We start from the raw sequence: 24,481 nt of genomic DNA on the forward strand, positions 1-24,481 counted from the left end.
GGAAGGAAGGAAGGAAGGAAGGAAGGAAGGAAGGAAGGAAGGAAGGAGAGAGAGAGAGAGAGAGAGAGAAAGAAAGAAAGAAAGAAAGAAAGAAAGAAAGAAAGAAAGAAAGAAAGAAAGAAAGAAAGAAAGAAAGAGAAAGAAAGAAAGAAAGAAGAAAGAAGAAAGAAAGAAGAAGGAAAGAAGGAAGGAAAGAAAGAAAAAAAAGAAAGAAAAAGAAAAGAAAGAAAAGAAAGAAAGAAAAAGAAAGAAAGAAAGAAAGAAAGAAAGAAAGAAAGAAAGAAAGAAAGAAAGAAAGAAAGAAAGAAAGAAAGAAAGAAAGAAAGAAAGAGAGAGAAAGAAAGAAAGAAGAAACAAGCAAGTGAATGGGGATGCATTGAAGGGAAGTGTGTTCTGAATGCAGGGGTCAACATGTGCAACTACTAAATGATAAGTTAACTACTAGAGGTTACAGTGCATAGCCCGCTGCAGGAATGTCCTTTCACAGTGGTGAGAACACAAAGTGTGCTGGAAGACATAGTGAGTTAAGTCTGAAAATTAATTGCAACTTTTTAAACTGTGTTAAAGATTTTAGACTTTGTCCTGAGGGTGGCAGAGGGAACTAACCTGAGAAAAGTAATCCAGGCAAAAAATGTTGGTGCTGGAACTAGGAAGTAATAGCAAGGACAGAAAATACGGAGTAGATGAAAATAGGGTTGGAAAATAGAATTGGTTTGATAATTGAATGGAAGAGTGTGGAAAAGAAGGATGAAGGTCAGGTTTTTGCCTAGGGCATCAGGATGAATACTGAAACCATTTCCAGGAAAGATGTATAACGTGTGTGGGCTGGAGGATGAGGTCAGACAGCCCTGAAAAACAATCTAAGGAACATCTGGCAGAGAAGGAGATTTAAAAGATGTGAAGAAGAGAGGGCCAGGGAGATAAGAGGAAAACCAGGACGATATTGCACTTTAAAACTGGAGACACAATGTTCCAGGGAAAAGCGAATGGTCCACGGTATAGATTGTTTTCAAAAGGTCACATTAAATAAGAATTGAGCATGTTTACTGGATTATGCAAGAAAATGTTGGCTAGCACCCTAGCAAGAGCAGTTTTAATGGAGTAGTAGGAATAGAAATCAGATTGTTATTGGTTGAATAGTGAAAAGGAGGGGAAACCAAGAAACAGAAGCTTCAGTTTTAGCAAAGAGGAAGAGAGGCTAGGTGCTGATTGCAAGAGGCTAAATAAGTTTGTATATTGCTGGTAAATCAAGTTTCGTGGCTCCCTTTACATGGGAGGAAACAAAGTCACAGAGAAATGATAGAGACTGTTTATCTCTAAAGAGGTATATCAGTTATCATGTTGCATTGAAATTTTAATGCTTCCTTTATACTTTTTTTGCATTTCATGTTATTGTATTTTTATAAATTTAAGGAGTACAGGTGCCATTTTGTTATGTGGATATATTACATAGGGTAAAGTCTGGGCTTTTAGTGTAACCATCGCCTGAATAATTCATATGGTCCCTATTAAGTAATTTCTCATCTCTCATGCCCTTCCCACCCTTCCTGCCTTCGTGTCCAATGTGTATTATTTCACATTCTATGTTCATGTATACACATTATTTAGCTCCCACTAGTGAGAACACATGGTATTTGACTTTCGTGGTGTGAGTTGTTTCACCTAATATAATGGCCTCCAGTTCCATGTATGTTGCTGCAAAAGACATGATTTTATTCTTTTTTATGATTCAATAGCATTCCATTGTTGACATCTGCCACATTTTTAATTCAATCATCCATTGATAGACACTCAAGTTGATTGCATATCTTTGCTATTACGAATAGTGCTGCAATAAGCATACAAGTACAGGTATCTTTCTGATATAATGGTTTCTTTTCCTTTAGGTAGATACCCAGTCATGGGATTGCTAGATAGAATGCTAGTTCTATTTTTAGTTCTTTGAGAAACCCCCCTACTGTTTTCCATAGAGGTTATACTAGTTTACATTCCCACCAACACTGTGTAAGCATTCCCTTTTCTCTGCATCCTTGCCAACATCTATTAACTTTTTGTCTTTTAAATAAGTGCTTCCTTTATGTTATAAAAATATTATTGTATAGACCAGTGAGTCAGTCAAGGTTATGTATTAAGTATATTTTTTTAAGTATATACTTTCCTTTCAAACAATTTGAATTCCAAGGAAAGAAAAAAGGCAAAATGTTCCACACCCAAAAGTGACAGGAGCAGGTCTCCAAATTGTATATGGAAGGTTATAAGATACTAAACAGTGCCTGAAATGAAATGAAGACTATCAGGTTCTATAAATGTCCAGTGTGTGTTATCTGAAATCAAGTAGGAATAGTCTACAATTCAAACTAATAATAAAAACACATGCCAGGTGCAGTGGCTCACACCTGTAATCCCAGCACTTGAGAGGCCTAAGTAGGAGGATCTCTTGAGCCCAGGAGTGTGAGACTTGCCTGTGCAACATAGATCTCATCTCTACAAAAAATTTAAAAAGTTAGCTGAGCTTGTTGTGTGCCTATGGTCCCAGACACTTGGAAGTCTGAGACGGGAGGACTGCTTGAACCCAGGAGGTCAATGCTGCAGTGAGCCTGGGTGACAGAGCAAGACCCTGTCTCAAAATAATAATAACAATAACAACAATAATAATAAACATGATATGGTGTTTCCTCCCTTCAAAGGCTTTTGGGGGCAATCTCCTAAAGTACCAGCAGGTGGGGATGATATTACAAAAGAGAACGGCAATCACAACAGTGACTTGTAGTCATCACCAACACATTGGAATGAGATGTTAACAGATCAGTAATGGTGGTACCTCCTAAACATACCTCCAAGTATGCTCCAGGAAACGTGACCTTCCTCACTTTCTCCAAGGAAAGAAGTTTCCTTTTCTTTGAAATATGGGATGCAGTGATTGAGTTGACTGACACAGTTATTAACGTGTTTTGGTTTCCCTCATCTCAAATTTTGGAAATGTGGTTACATCATTTTTATAATTAATAATATATGTGTAAATTAAAAGAGGATACAAATGCAATCAGGTACGCCCCCCAACACACACTGTACTTCCAGAGATTAGCTTTAAAATAAAATATGATTTGGCTGGGCTTGGTGGCTCATGCCTATAATCCCAGCAATTTGGGAAGCTGAGGTGGGCAGATCACTTGAGGCCAGGAGTTCAAGACCAGCCTGGCCAACATAGTGAGACCCCATCTTTACTAAAAATATAAAAAATTAGCTGAGCATGGTGGTGCATGCCTGAAATCCCAGCTATTCAGGAGGCTGAGGCAGGAGAATTGCTTGAACCCAGAGGTGGATGTTGCAGTGAGCCAACATCACGCCACTGTACTCCAGCCTGGGCGACAGAGCAAGACCCTGTCTCAAATCTCAAAAAAATATATAGAGAAGATGGCCAAATAGGAACAGCTCGTCTCCAATTCCCAGCGCGAGTGACACAGAAGACAGGTGATTTCTGCATTTTCAACTGAGGTACTGGGTTCATCTCACTAGGAAGGGAGGGACAATCCGTGCTGGTCAGCTGCTGCAGCCTGAACAACGAGAGCTGAAGCGGGGCGAGGCATCGCCTCACCTGGGAAGCACAAGGGGGAAGGGAATCCCTTTTCCTAGCCAGGGGAACTGAGACACACAACACCTGGAAAATCGGGTAACTCCCACCCCAATACTGCACTCTACCAAGGATCTTAGCAAACGGGCACACCAGGAGATTATATCCCACACCTGGCCTGGAGGGCCCCACGCCCACAGAGCCTCCCTCATTGCTAGCACAGCAGTCTGTGATCTCCCAGCAAGGCAGCAGCAAGGCTGGGGGAGGGGCGCCCGCCATTGCTGAGGCTTAAATAGGTAAACAAACAGCAGCTCAAGGACTCCTGCCTGTCTCTGTAGACTCCACCTCTGGGGACAGGGTACAGCTAAACAACAACAACAAAAAAAAAGCAGCTGAAACCTCTGCAGACGCAAACGACTCTGTCTGACAGCTTTGAAGAGAGCAGTGGATCTCCCAACATGGAGGTTGAGATCTGAGAAGGGACAGACTGCCTGCTCAGGTGGGTCCCTGACCCCTGAGTAGCCTAACTGGGAGACATCCCCCACTAGGGGCAGACCGACACCCCACACCTCACACGGTGGAGTACACCCCTGAGAGGAAGATTCCAAAACAAGAATCAGACAGATACACCCGCTGTTCAGCAATATTCTATCTTCTGCAGCCTCTGCTGCTGACACCCAGGCAAACAGGGTCTGGAGTGCACTTCAAGCAATCTCCAACAGACCTACAGCTGAGGGTCCTGACTGTTAGAAGGAAAACTAACAAACAGGAAGGACACCCACACCAAAACCCCATCAATATGTCACCATCATCAAAGACCAGAGGCAGATAAAACCACAAAGATGGGGAAAAAGCAGGGCAGAAAAGCTGGAAATTCAAAAAATAAGAGGGCACCTCCCCCTGCAAAGTAATGCAGCTCATTGCCAGCAACGGATCAATGCTGGACGGAGAATGACTTTGACAAGATGAGAGAAGAAGGCTCCAGTCCATCAAACTTCTCAGAACTAAAGGAGGAATTACGTACCCAGTGCAAAAAAACTAAAAATCTTGAAAAAAGAGTGGAAGAATTGATAACTAGAATAATTAATGCAGAGAAGTCCACAAACGAATTGACAGAGATGAAAACCATGACACGAGAAATATGTGACAAATGCACAAGCTTCAGTAACCGACTCGATCAACTGGAAGAAAGAGTATCAGCAATTGAGGATCAAATGAATGAAATGAAGCGAGAAGAGAACCCTAAAGAAAAAAGAAGAAAAAGAAATGAACAAAGCCTGCAAGAAGTATGGGATTATGTAAAAAGACCAAATCTACGTCTGATTGGGGTGCCTGAAAGTGAGGGGGAAAATGGAAGCAAGTTGGAAAACACTCTTCAGGATATCATCCAGGAGAACTTCCCCAATCGAGTAGGGCAGGTCAACATTCAAATTCAGGAAATACAGAGAACGCCACAAAGATACTCCTCGAGAAGAGCAACTCCAAGACACATAATTGTCAGATTCACCAAAGTTGAAATGAAGGAAAAAATCTTAAGGGCAGCCAGAGAGAAAGCTCGGGTTACCCACAAAGGGAAGCCCATCAGACTAACAACAGATCTTTTGGCAGAAACTCTACAAGCCAGAAGAGAGTGGGGGCCAATATTCAACATTCCTAAAGAAAAGAATTTTAAACCCAGAATTTCATATCCAGCCAAACTAAGTTTCATCAGTGAAGGAGAAATAAAATCCTTTACAGATAAGCAAATGCTTAGAGATTTTGTCACCACTAGGCCTGCCTTACAAGAGACCCTGAAGGAAGCACTAAACATGGAAAGGAACAACTGGTACCAGCCATTGCAAAAACATGCCAAAATGTAAAGACCATCGAGGCTAGGAAGAAACTGCATCAACTAACAAGCAAAATAACCAGTTGATATCATAATGGCCAGATCAAGATCACACATAACAATATTAACCTTAAATGTAAATGGACTAAATGCTCCAATTAAAAGACACAGACTGGCAAACTGGATAAACAGTCAAGACCATCAGTTTGCTGTATTCAGGAGACCCATCTCACATACGGAGACATACATAGACTCAAAATAAAGGGATGGAGGAAGATCTACCAAGCAAATGGAGAACAAAAAAAAGCAGGGGTTGCAATACTAGTCTCTGATAAAACAGACTTTAAACCATCAAAGATCAAAAGAGACAAAGAAGGCCATTACATAATGGTAAAGGGATCAATTCAACAGGAAGAGCTAACTATCCTAAATATATGTGCACCCAATACAGGAGCACCCAGATTCATAAAGCAAGTCCTTAGAGACTTACAAAGAGACTTACACTCCCATACAATAATAATGGGAGACTTCAACACCCCACTGTCAACATTAGGCAGATCAACGAGACAGAAAGTTAACAAAGATATCCAGGAATTGAACTCATCTCTGCAGCAAGCAGACTTAATAGACATCTACAGAACTCTACACCCCAAATCAAAAGAATATACATTCTACTCAGCACCACATCACACATTCCAAAATTGACCACATAATTGGAAGTAAAGCACTCCTCAGCAAATGTACAAGAACAGAAATTATAACAAACTGTCTCTCAGACCACAGTGCAATCAAACTAGAACTCAGGACTAAGAAACTCAATCAAAACCGCTCAACTACATGGAAACTGAACAACCTGCTCCTGAATGACTACTGGGTACATAACGAAATGAAGGCAGAAATAAAGATGTTCTCTGAAACCAATGAGAACAAAGATAAAACATACCATAATCTCTGGGACACATGTAAAGCAGCGTGTAGAGGGAAATTTATAGCACTAAATGCCCACAAGAGAAAGCTGGAAAGATCTAAAATTGACACTCTAACATCACAATTAAAAGAACTAGAGAAGCAAGAGCAAACACATTTGAAAGCTAGCAGAAGGCAAGAAATAACTAAGATCAGAGCAGAACTGAAGGAGATAGAGACACAAAAAACCCTCCAAAAAATCAATGAATCCAGGAGTTGGTTTTTTGAAAAGATCAACAAAATTGACAGACCGCTAGCAAGACTAATAAAGAAAAGAGAGAAGAATCAAATAGATGCAATAAAAAATGATAAAGGGGATATCACCACCGACCCCACAGAAATACAAACTACCATCGGAGAATACTATAAACACGTCTATGGAAATAAACTAGAAAATCTAGAAGAAATGGATAATTTCCTGGACACTTACACTCTCCCAAGACTAAACCAGGAAGAAGCTGAATTCCTGAATAGACCAATAGCAGGCTCTGAAATGGAGGCAATAATTAATAGCCTACCAACCAAAAAAAGTCCAGGACCAGATGGATTCACAGCTGAATTCTACCAGAGGTACAAGGAGGAGTTGGTACCATTCCTTCTGAAACTATTCCAATCAATAGAAAAAGAGGGAATCCTCCCTAACTCATTTTATGAGGCCAACATCATCCTGATACCTAAGCCTGGTAGAGACACAACAAAAAAAGAGAATTGTAGACCAATGTCCCTGATAAACATCGATGCAAAAATCCTCAATAAAATACTGGCAAACCGGATTCAGCAGCACATCAAAAAGCTTATCCACCATGATCAAGTGGGCTTCATCCCTGGGATGCAAGGCTGGTTCAACATTTGCAAATCAATAAACGTAATCCAGCATATAAACAGAACCAAAGACGAAAACCACATGATTATCTCAATAGATGTAGAAAAGGCCTTTGACAAAATTCAACAGCCCTTCATGCTAAAAACGCTCAATAAATTTGGTATTGATGGAACGTATCTCAAAATAATAAGAGCTATTTATGACAAACCCACAGCCAATATCATACTGAATGGGCAAAAACTGGAAAAATTCACTTTGAAAACTGGCACAAGACAGGGATGCCCTCTCTCACCACTCCTATTCAACATAGTGTTGGAAGTTCTGGCTAGGGCCATCAGGCAAGAGAAAGAAATCAAGGGTATTCAGTTAGGAAAAGAAGAAGTCAAATTGTCCCTCTTTGCAGATGACATGATTGTATATTTAGAAAACCCCATTGTCTCAGCCCAAAATCTCCTTAAGCTGATAAGAAACTTCAGCAAAGTCTTAGGATACAAAATTAATGTGCAAAAATCACAAGCATTCTTATACACCAGTAACAGACAAACAGAGAGCCAAATCATGAATGAACTTCCATTCACAATTGCTTCAAAGAGAATGAAATACCTAGGAATCCAACTTACAAGGGATGTAAAGGACCTCTTCAAGGAGAACTACAAACCACTGCTCAGTGAAATCAAAGAGGACACAAACAAATGGAAGAACATACCATGCTCATGGATAGGAAGAATCAATATCGTGAAAATGGCCATACTGCCCAAGGTAATTTATAGATTCAATGCCATCCCCATCAAGCTACCAATGAGTTTCTTCACAGAATTGGAAAAAACTGCTTTAAAGTTCATATGGAACCAAAAAAGAGCCCGCATCTCCAAGACAATCCTAAGTCAAAAGAACAAAGCTGGAGGCATCACGCTACCTGACTTCAAACTATACTACAAGGCTACAGTAACCAAAACAGCATGGTACTGGTACCAAAACAGAGATATAGACCAATGGAACAGAACAGAGTCCTCAGAAATAATACCACACATCTACAGCCATCTGATCTTTGACAAACCTGAGAGAAACAAGAAATGGGGAAAGGATTCCCTATTTAATAAATGGTGCTGGGAAAATTGGCTAGCCATAAGTAGAAAGCTGAAACTGGATCCTTTCCTTACTCCTTATACGAAAATTAATTCAAGATGGATTAGAGACTTAAATGTTAGACCTAATACCATAAAAATCCTAGAGGAAAACCTAGGTAGTACCATTCAGGACATAGGCATGGGCAAAGACTTCATGTCTAAAACACCAAAAGAAACAGCAGCAAAAGCCAAAATTGACAAATGGGATCTCATTAAACTAAAGAGCTTCTGCACAGCAAAAGAAACTACCATCAGAGTGAACAGGCAACCTACAGAATGGGAGAAAATTTTTGCAATCTACTCATCTGACAAAGGGCTAATATCCAGAACCTACAAAGAACTCAAACAAATTTACAAGAAAAAAACAAACAACCCCATCAAAAAGTGGGCAAAGGATATGAACAGACATTTCTCAAAAGAAGACATTCATACAGCCAACAGACACATGAAAAAATGTTCGTCATCACTGGCCATCAGAGAAATGCAAATCAAAACCACAATGAGATACCATCTCACACCAGTTAGAATGGCATTCATTAAAAGGTCAGGAAACAACAGGTGCTGGAGAGGATGTGGAGAAATAGAAACACTTTTACACTGTTGGTGGGATTGTAAACTAGTTCAGCCATTATGGAAAACAGTATGGCGATTCCTCAAGGATCTAGAACTAGATGTACCATATGACCCAGCCATCCCATTACTGGGGATATACCCAAAGGATTATAAATCATGCTGCTATAAAGACACATGCACACGTATGTTCATTGCGGCACTATTCACAATAGCAAAGACTTGGAATCAACCCAAATGTCCATCAGTGACAGATTGGATTAAGAAAATGTGGCACATATACACCATGGAATACTATGCAGCCATAAAAAAGGATGAGTTTGTGTCCTTTGTAGGGACATGGATGCAGCTGGAAACCATCATTCTTAGCAAACTATCACAAGAACAGAAAACCAAACACCGCATGTTCTCACTCATAGGTGGGAACTGAACAATGAGATCACTTGGACTCAGGAAGGGGAACATCACACACCGGGGCCTATCATGGGGAGGGGGGAGGGGGGAGGGATTGCACTGGGAGTTATACCTGATGTAAATGACGAGTTGATGGGTGCAGCACACCAACATGGCACAAGTATACATATGTAACAAACCTGCACGTTATGCACATGTACCCTACAACTTACAGTATAATAATAATAAACAAATTTAAAAAAATTATCAACATCATAAAAAAATATATATATATTTATTTATTTATTTCACTGTAGTGTTTGCAATACACACACACACACACACACACACACTGGATTGGATGACAGTAGATTATTCATTGCAGGAAGACCTATATACTGAAGATTACAAATCATTGCTGAGAAAAATTTAAGAAGACTTGAATAAATAAATATTCATGAAGTAGAAATCTCAAAATTGTTAACACTCACTTCTCCCAAAATTAATTGATCTACAGTTTTAATGCAATCTCAATCACACATTTAAAAAAAATTTATAAACAGATTCTAAAATTCATATGAAAATGAAAAGTTCCTAGAATAGCTAAATAAACTTTGAAAATTGAACAAATTGGAGTACTAATACCACCTTATTTCAAGACTTATTTTAAAATTACAGTAATCAAGACAATGTAATAACACTGTAAAGACAGAAAGATAGATCACTGAGGTAGAATAGAGAGTTTAGAGATAGACCTACACTGGAATAGGCAACTCATTTTAAGCAAAGGTCCAAAGACAATTTAATGGAGAATGGATAGTTATTTTTAAACAAATGGTGCTAGAACAATTGGATAGCAATATATTAAAAAATAAGCTTTGATACTTACCTTGGATGATGGAAATATTGTGATGGCTAATTTTATGTGTCAACTTGACTAGGCTAAAGGATGACCAGATGGTTAGTAAAACATTATTTCTGGGTGTGTCTGTGAGAGTATTTCTGAAAGAGATTGGCATTTGAATTGGTAGACTGAATAAAGATCACCCTCACTAATTTGAGTAAGCATCTCTCAATCTGTTGTGGACTTGAATAGAACAAAAAGACAGAGGATAGGTACATTTACTCTCTTCTCTTTGAGTTGAGCATTCATCTTTTTCTGCCTTCGAACATGGGGCTCCTCATTCTTGAGCTTTTGAACTTGGACCAGGAATTACATCATCACCCTCCCCACCATCCCCAACCACCAAACCTTCAAACTCAGGCTGAATCACAGCACTGGCTTCCTGGTTCTCTCTTGCTCTTTCTCTCTCTGTGTATACATATAGATATATAGGTGTATGTGTATACATATAATGGTGTATGTATATGTGTGTAGGTATAGGTATACATATATGTAGATCTACATAGAATTGCATATCAATTATATGTATACAAGATTATTGTATGTGTATATGTAGAATTATATGTGTATATACATATAATATCTATAATTGGTTATGTTTCTCTGGGGAACCCCTAACTAGTGCAGATTTATATCCTAAAATTCTGAAACTTACAGAGTATTTTAACCTGGGTTAGGCAAAGATTTCTTAGGTACAACATGAAAAGTACAATCAATAGAAGAGTGCTTTGATAAATAGAACTTCAAAGCTAGAAAATTCTGTGCTGTTAAGAGAATAAAAAGCATGGTTAAAAGATTAAGAAAATGTGGCATATATACACCATGGAATACTATGCAGCCATAAAAAAGGATGAGTTTGTGTCCTTTGTAGGGACATGGGTGCAGCTGGAATCCATCATTCTTAGCAAACTATCACAAGAACAGAAAACCAAACACCGCATGTTCTCACTCATAGGTGGGAACTGAACAATGAGATCACTTGGACTCGGGAAGGGGAACATCACACACCAGGGCCTATCATGGGGAGGGGCGAGGGGGGAGGGATTGCATTGGGAGTTATACCTGATGTAAATGACGAGTTGATGGGTGCAGCACACCAACAAGGCACAAGTATACATATGTAACAAACCTGCACGTTATGCACATGTACCCTACAACTTACAGTATAATAATAATAAATAAATTAAAAAAAAAAAAAGAAACCCAAACAACAAAACCAAAAAAAAAAAAAAAAAATTGCTTTCATACCTTTGTCAAAAATTTACTGGAAATTTAACTGTGGTGTCAGTCTATTTAGGGGTTTTCCATTCTCTTCCATTTGTCTATCTTTATTCTGTGCTAATTTTATTTTTCTTTCAGAACTTTACAGTCTAGTTTCGTTTTCATCTGGCTTGCATTATTTCTGATGAGAAGTAGAGATTGTTCTTACTGTTGTTCTCCACCAGGTACTTTTTGTCTAAGTTTTTACTTATTTATTTATATATTAGATTCAGAGAGTACATGTGCAGGTTTGTTACATGGATATATCACATAATGCTAAGGTTTGGGCTTCTATTGAAACTGTCACCCAAATAGTGAACATAGTACCCAATAGGTGGTTTTTCAAGCTTTATCTCCCTTCATCCGTCCTCCTTTTGGAGTCCCTAGTATCTATTGCTTCCATCTTTATTTCAATATGTAGCCATTGTCTAGCTCTCACTTATAAGTGAGAATATGTGATGTTTGAATTTCTGTTTGTGTTAATTCACTTAGGATAATGGCCTCCAGCTGCATCCACATTGCTGCAGGAGACTTTATTTCATACTTTCTTGTGGCTGCATAGTATTCCATGGTGTCTATATGCCACATTTTCTTTACCCAATCCACCACAGATGGGCACCTGGGTTGATTCCATGTCTTTGCTATTGTGAATAGTGATGCAATGTTGGAGTGCAGGTGTCTCTTTGATAGAACAATTTATTTTCCTTTGGGTAGATACCCAGTAATGGGATTGCTGGGCCAAATCATAGCGCTATTTTTAGTCCTTTGAGAGATCTCCAAACTGCTTTGCATAGGGGCTGAACTAATTCCCACCAACTGTGTATAAGTATTCCCTTCACCACTCATCCTCATCAGTATCTGTTATTTCTTGACTTTTTTAAAAAATAGCCATATTATTAAAGATACTACATCATAGACTGCCATGAGACAGTATCTCATTGTGGTTTTACTTTGCATTTCTCTGATGGTTACTGATGTTGGGTATTTTTTCATATGTTTGCTCACCACTTGTATGTCTTCTTTGAGAAATGTTTTTTCGTGTCCTTCGCCCACTTTTTATTGTGTTTTTGTTTTGTTTTGTTTTTCTCTTCTTGATTTAAGTTCCTTGTGTATTCTAGCTATTAGTCTTTTGTCAGATGCATAGTTTGAAAATATTTTCTCCCATTCTGTAGGTTGTCTCTTTACTGATAGTTTCTTTTGCTGTGCAGAAGTTCTTTGCTTTAATTAGGCCCCAACTGTCAATTTTTGTTTTCGTTGCATTTGCTTTTGAGGTCCTAGTCAAAAATTATTTGCCTAGGCCAGTGTCCAAAAGAGTTTCTCCTAGGTTTTCTTCTAAGATTTTCATAGCTTGAGATTTTACATATAAGTCATGAATCCATCTTAATTTTTATGTATGGTGAGAGGCAAGAGTCAATTTAATTCTCTTTTGTAAAAATTTGTGGGTATATAGTAGATGAATATATTTATGGGTTACATGAGATATTTTGATACAGGCATGGAATGAGTAATAATGAAATCAGGATATGTGGAGTATCCATCACCTCAAGCATTTATCCTTTGTGTTAAAAACAATGCAATTATAGTCGCTCTGTTATTTTAAAATGTACAATTAAATTGTTATTGACTGTAATCGCTCTATTGTACTTGCAAATGCTATGTCCTATCATTATTTCTGTTTTTGGTGCCCATTAACTATCCTCACCTTGTCCACATCCCCCTACTACCATTCCCAACCTCTGGAAACCATTCTTCTACTCCCTCTAGCATTTCTTGTAAAACAAGTCTGGTGTTGCAAAAATCCCTCAGCTTCTTTTTGTTGAGAAAGTCTTTATTTCTCCTTTATGTTTGAGGGACATTTTTGACAGACATTCTATTATATGGTGTAAGGTTTTTTCTTTTAGCACTTTAAATACATCATGCCACTCTCTCTTGACCTGTAACATTTCCACTAGAAAGTCTGCTGCCACATGTATTGGAGCTCTATTGTATATTATTTGTTTCTTTTATCTTGCTGATTTTAGGATCCTTTATACTTGACTTTTTGGAGTTTATTAGATGCCTTGAAGTCTCCTTTTTGGTTACATCTGCTTGGTGTTCTAATAACTTATTTTATTTGGGTATTAATGTCCTTATTTGGGTTTTAGAAGTTCTCTATTATTATTCCTTTGAATAAGCCTTCCACCTCTATCTCTTTACCTCCTCTTTAAAGCCAATAATTCTTAGATTTGACCTTTTGAGGCTATTTTATAGATCCTATAGGCATCTTCATTCTTGTACACTGTTTTTTTCTTTCTTCTCTGACCGTGTATTTTCAAAAAGCCTGTCTTCAAGCTCACTAATTATTCATTCTTCTTGATCAATTTTTCTGTTATGAAACACTGATGCATTCTTCAGTGATATGGTTTGGCTTTGTGTCCCCACTCAAATCTCATTTTAAATTGTAATCCCATAATCCCCACATGTTGTGGGAGGGACCCAGTAGGTCATTGAATCACAGGGGCGGCTTCCTCCATGCTGTTCTCATGATAGTGAGTGAGTTCTTATGAGATCTGATGGTTTTATAGGGGGCTTTTCCTTGTCTTTGCTCAACACCTCTCTCTCCTGCCGCCATGTAAAGAAGGACATGTTTGCTTTGCTTTCCCTTTCACCATGATTGTAAGTTTCCTGAGGCCTCTCAGCTATGTGAAACTGTGAGTCAATTAAACCTTTTTTCCTTTATAAATTCCTCAGTCTTGGGCAGTTCTTTATAGAGGCATGAGAATGGACTATTACATTTAGCATGCCTGTTGAATTTTTCAAACTCTGGAATTTCTGCTTAATTCTTATTTCAATTTCTTTGTTAAATTTATCTGATAGGATTCTGAATTCCTTCTCTCTGTTATCTTGAATTTTTTTGAGTTTCCTCAAAAACAGCTATTTTGAATTTTCAGTCTACCACGTATCTCTGTCTTTCCATAACTAGCCCCTGGTCCTTTATTTTGTTCACTTTGTAAGGTCATGTTTTCCTGGATGATCTTGTTGCTTGTGCATATGTGTTAGTGTCTGGGCATTAAACTATTAGGTAATTATTGTAGTCTGCATGGTCCAGGCTTTTTGTACCCATCCTTCTTGTGAAGGGTCTCCAAATGTTTGAAAAGACTTGGGTGCTATGATCTAAGCTGTGTGTGTTAAGGTGAGTCCCAAGACCAGTAGCACTGTGGTTCTTGCAGACACATAGAGGTACTGCCTTGATGGTCTTGAACAAGATCCAGAAGAATTCTCTGGATTACCAGGCAAGGACTCTTGTTCTCTCCTTCCTTTACTTCTCCCAAACAAATGAATTATCTCTTTCTCTGTGCTGAGCTGCCTGAAGCTGGGGAAGGGGTAAAACATCCGCTCATGTGGCCACCACCACTGGGATTGTGCTGGGTCAGACTTGAAGCCAGTACAACGCTGGGTCTCACCCAAGGCTCACTATATCCACTACCTGGCTACACCCTATATTCACTCAAGGCCCTGGGTTCCAGAATCAGCAGGTGCAAAGCCATCCAGGCCTGTGTCTTTCCCTTCAGGGTGGCAAGTTTCCCCATTTCTGGGACAGGTTCAGAAATGCTGTCCAGGAGCCAGGGCCTGGAATCAGAAACCTTAGAACTACCTGGTGCTCTATTCTACTGTGGCTAAGCTGGTACCAAAACCACAAGACAACATTTTTCCTAGTCTTCCTTCCTATTTCTCCAGGCAGAGGAGTCTTTCCCTATATCTACCACCACCATGCGCCCATGAGGGGCACTGCCATGGTACCACCAATGTTTGCTTAAGGCCCACAGGTGCTTCAGTCAGCTTGGGGTAAATGTTGCCAGGCCTGAAACTCGCCCTTCATGGCAGTAGGCTTTCCCTCTGGCCAAGGGTAGATCTAGAAATGCTAACCAAGAGTCAAAGTCGGACAGTGAGGACCCCAAAAGCTCACCCAGTGTTCTTTCTCACTGTGGCCAAGCTGGTGCCTAAGCTACAATAGAAAGTCCCTTTATTCTTCCTTCTCTTTTTCTGAAGCAGAAGGGGTCTCTCCTCATAGCCACCACAGCTGTGAATACACTGGGTCACACAGCTAGCATGTCTGAGTCTCACCCAAGACCCACAGCACATACCACCTTGTTACTGCTGCTGACTATTCAAGGTCCAAGAGCTCTTTCATAAGAAAGTGATGAATCCTGCCAGGACTGGGTACTTCCCTTCAAGGCAACAGGTTCTCTTCTGGCTCAGGGTATGTCTAGAAATGTCATCCAGGTAGCTAAGGCCTAGCTAGAATGGAGGGCCTCATGACTCTGCCTTGTGTCCTATCTTACTGTAGCTAAGCTGGCATCCAAGATGCAAGACAAAGTCCTCTTTATTCGCCTCTCTCCTCAAGAAGAAGGAAGGGGTATCTTTTGGAGTTGTGAGCTGTGATCCCTGGGGTTTGGTGAAAGATGACATAAGCATTCCCTTAGCCACCCTGTCTGTTGTCTTACTAGATCTTGTGCCCCCTAAGTCCAATGGCTCCTAGTCCAGCACAGCACTAGGACTTGCCTAAGGGTCGCAGTCCTTGTAGCACCGATTGCCTTTCAAATTTACCTAGGACCCCAGAGCACTTTAACCCATGATGGTGGGGCTTGCTGAAACTCAAGTTGCAACCACTGGAATGGGCAATTCCTCTTTGGCTAGGGCTGTTCTAAATACTCCTTCCATAGTCACCAGCTGATTTCTGCCTGGTGTTGGCAGCACTTAGTTCCAATGTAAAGTCCCACAGTCACTGCACTCTCTCTCTCTCTCCCAAGCTCACAGTCTCTCTCCATGCAATGTAGTCAGTGCCAGGGGATGGGGGAGGAGTGGTGTTGGCAGTCCAAGACTATAATTCCTACCCTCTTCAGTGCCTCTTTCAGTGATATGAAGTTGAAACCAGGTACTGTGATCACTCATCCAATTTTTGGTTCTTATGAGTGTGCTTTTTTGTGCAGATAGTTATTAAATTTGTTGTTCTTGTGGGGAGGATGATCAGTGAAGGCTTCTATTCAGCCATCTTGCTCTACCTTCTTTCCTTTCTTTGTCCTTTTTAACTGTTGTTTATTTAAAGGCTATTCTTTGTGATACAAAAATAGTAACCCCTGCTCCTTTTTGTTTTCTGTTTGCATGATAGATGTTTCTCTGTCCATTTACTTTGAGTCTATGGGTGTTATTACATGTGAGATACAGGTCTCTTGAAGACAGCTGAAGGCTGTCTTGGTTTTTGTCCTATTTGCCACTCTATACTTTTTTTAAGTAGAGCATTTAGGCCATTTAGGTTCAAGGTAAATATTGATATGTGAAGTTTTGTTTTTGTCATAGTGTTGTTAGCTAGTTGTTTTGTAGTACAGTTGCCTTATAGGGTCTGCAAGCTTTGTGCTTATGTGTGCTTTGTGGTAGCAAGTATCATTCTTTTGCTTTCATGTTTAGAACTTCTTTAATCATTTTGTGTAGGGCTTGTCTTGTGCTGATGAATACTTTTACCATTTGTTTGGGAGACTTTATTTCTCCTTTGTTTATGAAGCTTAGTTTGGCAGGATATAAAATTCTTGACTTTTTTTCTTTACGAAAGCTAAAGGTAGGTCACCAATCACTTCTAGCTTGTAGCTTCTAGCTTGTGAGGTTTCTGCTGAGAAGTCTGCTGTTAATCTACAGAGATCCCTTTTATAGGTAATTTGGCCCTTTTCTCTAGCTGCCTTTAAGATTATTTTTCTTTTCTCATTTACCTTGGATTGTCTGATGACTATGTGTCTTGAAGATGATGATCTTGTATAATATCTTGTAGGAGTTCTCTGCATTTGTTTTAGCTGCATATCAACCTCTAGCAAGATTGGGGGAGTTTTCCTGAATTATATCTTCAAATATATTTTCCAAGTTCCTTACTTTTTTTTCTTCTCTTTCAGCAATGCCAAAAATTAATAGGTTTGGTTGCTTTACATAATCCTATATTTCTCAAAGGTTTCATTCACTTCTTTTAATTTTTTTTTTTTTTATTTTTGTCTTACTGGGTTAATTCAGAAGACTGCTCTTCAAACTCTGAAATTCTTCTGTTTGGTCTAATCCATTATTATGGCTTCTAATTGTATTTTTAAATTTTTCTAGTGAAATTTTTAATTCCCAGTGTTTGTTTTTTTCTTAACATAGCTATGTTGCATTTTATATCCTGGATTATTTCTCTGTTTTCTTTGTACTGGATTTTAATTTTAACTTTTCTTGGATTTTATTGAGTTTCTTTGCCACCCATATTCTGAATTCTATATCTGTCATTTCAGATATTTCAATCTGGCTAGCATACATCACTAGGGAGCTAGTACAATGCTTTGGAAGGGACAAACCACTCTTTTTTTTTTTATTGCCAGAGTTCTTACACTGATTCCTTCTCATTTGAGGGAGTTGTTGTCTAACACCAAAACAGAGATGCTTTATACATTTTCCAGTATTATAGTTCTCTGTTGTGTGAAGGTAGTCTGATACCCACAATTTGGTCATATTTGGAATCAAAAGTTCTTTTATTTAGATTTTGTAATGGAAGAAACTGAGCCAAAGAGAGGTTTAGTAATTTACCAAAGCTCTTACAACTTGGCAAAGTTAGAATATAAATTGATTCAATCTGGCTCCAAAATGTGTGCTCTAATGGAAAGACTGACAATAGTGTTTTGGGATTCTTTTATATCACCTAAATTTTATGAAATTAAAATGAAAAAAAAATTTACTTTAATATGGTAGGCCATGGATAGGTGAAGAACATGGGATTATATAACCATGGCAATAACTGCAATAACATCTGTTAGTTCCTTCTCCAGATAAAAAGAAAGGGAAAAGATAACAACAAATACTTGTTTTGTTTTTGTGATTTTGTGGCTTGCTCAGTTTATGCATTCTACTATGAGCACTAAACATCAGGGTCATTTCCATGGAAAACTAGAGAGATACCATGAGAAGCTGTATCAACTCACTCATTTGTATCCTTGCCACTTATTCTGTTCCCTAGTCCAAAAATAAATCATAGTGAAAGCAACTTCAGGCCATGTGTTGTCATTGTTGTCAGCCTCTTTAACTGGATCAGTCCTTTGTAGTCTTGTCTAATACATCTAGGCTCAAAATTACATCATTAAATTATTTTGTAATTTCTCCAAAAACTGCAAATTAACTAGAATTCTAGAACTTAGCCTTAGAGATACTTTCCATAATATTACTAGGCTTGGAAAAATTTCTAGTTTCACTGCTCGCAATACCATTTAATTTTTTTTAATGAAATGTCACAGGTAAAATAGGACAAAGTTTCCCCGATAATGGAAAATGTAGATTTTTATTTCAGCATTACATTCTTAGACTCCATGAACTCAGATTTTTCTTATTAAATTGCAGGTCCTTCCCTTGATTCATTATTTATAAATTAATATATATTTGAAGGAGATATTATATGTCACAGAAGCTACTCTCAAGAAGCAGAAAAAACTTCCATATAATCTTCAAGATAGCACAAGATAATGCACATTGTATCAAACTTTTCTTAAAGAAAACAAAATAAATGACCTTGGTATAATCCAAACTATGAATATATGATATTCCTAGCCTTGATGGGAATAACTGTAGAAAAATCATAATTATAAACTGACAAAGAACAAAAATTGTATTACTTTGAACAATATGAGATTTATATTGCAGACAAGCTATTGTACTCATTTACTTTAATCATTAGTTTTATACAAAAAGAGGAGATATGTAATACTGAAAAGTTAAATAGTGAAAACCCTTGGTCCAGGTCATAAACCTAATGAAAAATGGACTCACTCTTCAGGTGCAACACATTAAAGGTTTAAGTGTGACTAAATAAAAGAAACATGCCTTGAGGTATCTGCCTCCCCATAGCTCTCTTCTCTAGGAACTGCCTGTTAAAATTGCAGGCGCCTTCAGTCAAATTTGTGCCATGTGGTCTCAACACCACAGCTCACTGAATTAGGGGTATGCGTTGGACTGAAAGTATCCAATGCTTTAACCAGCTGGTGATCAATCATATTGTCTATACTTAAACTAAAAGGCACAAGTTGTCGGGTGTGGAAATGACATATGTGATTGAATTAGATGTACATAGAGGCAACCTGAGGTAGTCATTTTTAGCCATATGTACGCCAACAACTAAGCAGGTGGTCTGTAGTCAGAAGCAGAAGGTGGAGCACGTACTTAGACACAAGCAAAAGCAAAAGACTAAAAGCTTCATAAAAGGTGAATGAGGAAGTCTTGGTCTCTAGTTTTCCAGTTCCTGATTTCACAAGCCTACTTGTATTTCACTTTTTATACACTTAAGGCTGCCTGTTGAATTCTTAAAATTAATCTCCCTTCACTGGAACTAGCTTGCATGGCTTCCTTGCAATAAATATCCCAAAAGATGCTTAAGCACCTAGTTCTGATTGTCCTTTAAAAAAATCAGTGCAAACTGGCCTACATTTTAAAAGTTTCTTTGGAAGTGATTATCTCCAAAAGCAAAGAGTTAGCCCATCCACCTACCTAAGCGAGCTCCGTGGTCCCTTACAATATAAATGATCCAACATAATTGACCATGTGCAAGAAACAAGCAGCTATTTTACATTGCTTCACTGATTAAGAAATCAGGACAAAGAAACTGTGAATACCAAGTAGCTATTGGTGCTTGAGAATTGGCATAATGAAATCAAACTTAGTGAACTAAAATGGAGATGGATCTGTTATTTGGTTCTTGTTAGAGACATGTTAATTAACTTTTTCTTTCTATTAACCAACAGTTATATTAAAATGACAGTGGTTTTGCTCTTCTGTCTTTTATTCCTGTTGTAACAAGCTTATAATCTTCTCTAACAGGAATGTCTATGTTTACTCTTGTGACCTCATTAGACCTAAATAATGTCAAATGTTAATGTACCAAAACAGAATTTGAAATAATTTATTTCCCCTACTTTATTGCATTTCCAAGAATTGGAAACAATCAGTGTAATTGGCTATTTGCACCAAAAACACCTTCCTTGAGAGTACTCCATCAGTTGACTCTAAATCTAATAATACTTTTTGCACACCATTGTTAAGTTTTCCAGGCATCATCCTATGTAGCATCTCATGTTGTCTTCAGTGGGAGAAGGAGATAATCCTATCTCTATTTGCAAATGAGAAGATAAAGGCCAAGAAATTCCAGTGCACTATTTATCTGTGAGCTACAGCAACAAATTACCACAATATTGTGGTCTAAACAATGTAAATTTATTTTACATTTCTGTAGGTCACAAGGCCAACCTGGCCTCACCAGGCTAAAAGCTGCATTTCTTTCTGAAAGATCAAAGGCAAAATCCATTGTCTTTCTCATCTAGGTTATTGGTAGAATTCAGGTCCTTTAAAGACTGAGATCCCCATTTTCTTGAGGACTGTCAGCTGAGGCCCATTCCTGTCTTCTGGAGGCCAACCACATTCCTTGACTCATAGTCCCTTTCCTCCACCTTCAAAGCAAGCAATGAGAGACTTGTCCTTTCACATTTTGTATCCCTCCTCCTTCTTCTACTGTCTTATCTCTCTAACCAAGTTGGGAAGCATTCTCTGCCTTTAAGGGCCTACATTATTAAATTACATGCACCTGTATAATACAGGCTACTCTCTCCATCTCAAGGTCTGTAACTTAATCATGCCTCCAAAGTTCCTTTTGCCATGTAAGATAACACAGTCACAGGTTCTGAGTATTAGGGCATAAACATTTTTGGAGGTGCCATTATTATGCCTAATATATTCAGTGAAGGCTAACTTAGGTCTCAGAGGCTTCTTCTCAGGCACAAACTTTACAATAATCTCCTTTCAACATGATTTAAATAACAAAAATAATATTCTAATAATGTTATAATATTTTTAAAGTATCCTAAGACCTTGGAAGCCAGAAAACATATCCTAAACACTTCTACAAGGTGGAAAATTTTTCAAAGTCATAAGCTAATTTGGTATCCAAAATAATAAGAGTGCTTAATTTCACCATATTGAGAAGTATGAAAATACATTTTCTAGTCTCTGCATTCTAAACACTACACCTATATTTTATTTTCCCCCACTACATCCCTAAATCAGAAAAGCTATCAAAATTATTTAGGTATTGCATGTGCAGTTCCTTTAGTTTTCAAATAAACTCATGTTTTCAAAACTATCCTGTTTATGTGGAATTTTAGTGCCTCTTCTGGAATGGATACTATCTGGTGTGCATGCAAAAATCTTTACCTATTGTGCCCACTCCCATATGTCTATCCACATATCCTTATGGAAGAGCCTTTATTTCTTCGACTCTAATCTTTCTAATCCTTCTTAACCTAATCTTGCTCCTTGCCTAGGCCTCTGACCAACCAGCTAAGTCATTTGCCACAGCCATGTGTGTCCTGCCTGAGGTTTCTTCTCTTACATCCAGAGCTGATGAGGTTCACTATCCAAAGCTCTGCCTTTTGGAGGGTTTTCCCCATACCACAGGCTTTCTGAGACATCTCTGAATGCAGCTATAGTTCAAAATCAGTCAATTTTGTGTTTGCACCAACATAGCAAGTCAGCCAATCCATGAACCAAGTCCTGTTTATGTTTTCTTTTAACACTTCTGTCCACTGGATGGATGGAATGCCCATTAAAGTCATCTGTTCCAAGCTAAGGTATAAGTATCTGAACAACTTACATAGTAGGGGAGTGTGCACTACCTCTTTGGGCAGTATGACTATGCCTCTGGCCTTGCTCAAAACTCTCAAAAGTATTATTTTCCTCTTACAATGGATCCTACCATCTTACTTACAGTAGATTGCTGCTGGGCCCTCCTAACTTTGTGAATGAGAGGATTTGATAATCTCCCAACTCATGATGGGTAACTCCAGCTATATGGTCACTTCATGTTCCATGCTTAGATGCTCAGTCTCTCCGAAATCCCAGGGGCATCCTAAGAGTGTTTTATAAATGGTGTACAGCTCTTTGCAGAAGACCAAATAGTCTGTTTCAGAATTCTAGGGTTCTGCTCTGCCACTCTTGAATTGGGACTTTTCTACTGTCATCTTTTTCTACCACAGTTATCTCTGATACCATGGTTTACATGACCTAAATGGCAGACATGTTTATACTGTGTTATTGATGTGCTACACAGTCTTTTCTTGCTCCATATCCCATTCAAAACTAGTAGAAGTTCCTCTCACCTGATAAATGGCCATGGCAGTATTCCCAAGTGCTACCTCAAAAGCAACAAAAAGGAATGCCAGGCATTTTGCTTCTCTCTTAATGGTAGGAGGTACAGGATACAGCATCATATCCTTTGCTTTGGAGAGAATGTCTCAGCATGCTTCAGCTTTCTGCACCCCTAACCTCTTCACCAATGTGGCAGCCCTCTGAATTTTTGTCATATTTATCTCTCACCTTCTGGTGTACATGGGTTTAATAAGGTATTCTAAAGGCTATGAGCTTCTTGCTCTTCAGGTCTATTAAACACATTGCCATAGATATATTGGATGAAAGTAATGTTCAGAGGAATGTCCAGCCTAGCAAGTTCCATTTAGATTATGTTGTGCAGCAGGTGGAAGAGTTAACATTGACCTGGAGACAGACCGTGATAGGCACTTTTGATATTCAATGTGAAGGTGAATCATTTATTCTTCTTTGGTGGTATGGAAAGAATCCATTCACAAGATTGATAGCTGTAAACTATGTCATAGAGACTTCCTTTAGGGCTAGTACTTGGTTAAGTGCCTGGTAATCCACTTTGATATGTCACAATTCATCAAGTTATTGTAAGTTTGATACTAGTAAATTAAATGAAGATATGATTGAGACCACCATCTCTGCATTATTTTGGTCTTTGAATATGGCACTAATCTCTGTCATTTTCCTTGGGATGCATTATAATTTGACTTACTGTATTGGCAGAGATAGGGAAGGAACAACTTCAAGGATTCTGCTTGGCTTTTCCTGCTAAAATAACTGGATTTACAGGTCAAAGAACAAATATGAGTGTTCCATTATGAATATATATTTAGGAACGAAAGAAATTGCCACCCAGTGGATCACCATGGACCTAATGGACCCACCATGAGACAAATGTGGGATAGAACTCCATTTATTACTAGAATTGATATGTCCTTATTCTAACGGGGTCAACGATTGTGGTCTGAGTTCCCTGGTGTCAATGTCAATTCAAACCCTGTATCCAGTAGCCCTCAACAGGTGTGAGTATTCTCTTTCCCCTAGTTTATTTTTAACCTAGTAAATGGCTACAAGTGTCTTTGGGGAAAGGAATGGGGCAATCAAATGCATACATTACTGTATATATTTGCCATAGTGTTGGAGGGTCCTTCCTTGTGGGGACCCAGACCTCCTTTAGTTAATGAATTCTGAGTACAGGAATTGGTTCAGATGTAGAAACTGCTAAGGCATTCTGACGTTTCACTGGAAAGTTGACCTCAGCCCTCTGCTTATCCAGTTTTGATTTTTTTTTTCTGGAGATATATATGGTCTCAAAAAAAGTTTAACTTTGACCTGACCCCTGTGGCTATGGAGGCTCTAGACCAGTGCTGCCCAATAGAAATACAGTGTGAGCCACATATGTACAAATAAATAGGTAAATTATTTTTATAGACTTTAACCCAAAATATACAAAATATTATCATTTTACATGTAATCAATATAACAAATTATTCATAAAACATTTTGCATTCTTTACTTCTTAGTAAATCTTCAAAATCACTGTGTATTTTACAGTTCTGACATATCTCAGTTCAGACTAGCCAGGTTCCAAAGTCTCAGTAGCCACATGCGGTTAGCTCTCTATTGGACATTACTGTTGCAGACTGTAAGTTGCATCACATAATGTCCCATTTTAATTCAAGTGGATTGAAAGAGCAAATTTGGACTTTAGTCCCTTCATATCAATCAGTCAGTGACCACCCCAGGAAAGGAAAGTGGGTGTGAAACTTCCTAGACATCTCTGGGAGAGGCACCTCTCACCAGTCAATGGTAATTCTCTGAAGAAGGTCACAGCTATAAGCCATTATCCAAGCAT

This window comes from Theropithecus gelada, chromosome 6 (genome assembly GCF_003255815.1).
Source record: "Theropithecus gelada isolate Dixy chromosome 6, Tgel_1.0, whole genome shotgun sequence".
Lineage (NCBI taxonomy): Eukaryota > Metazoa > Chordata > Mammalia > Primates > Cercopithecidae > Theropithecus > Theropithecus gelada.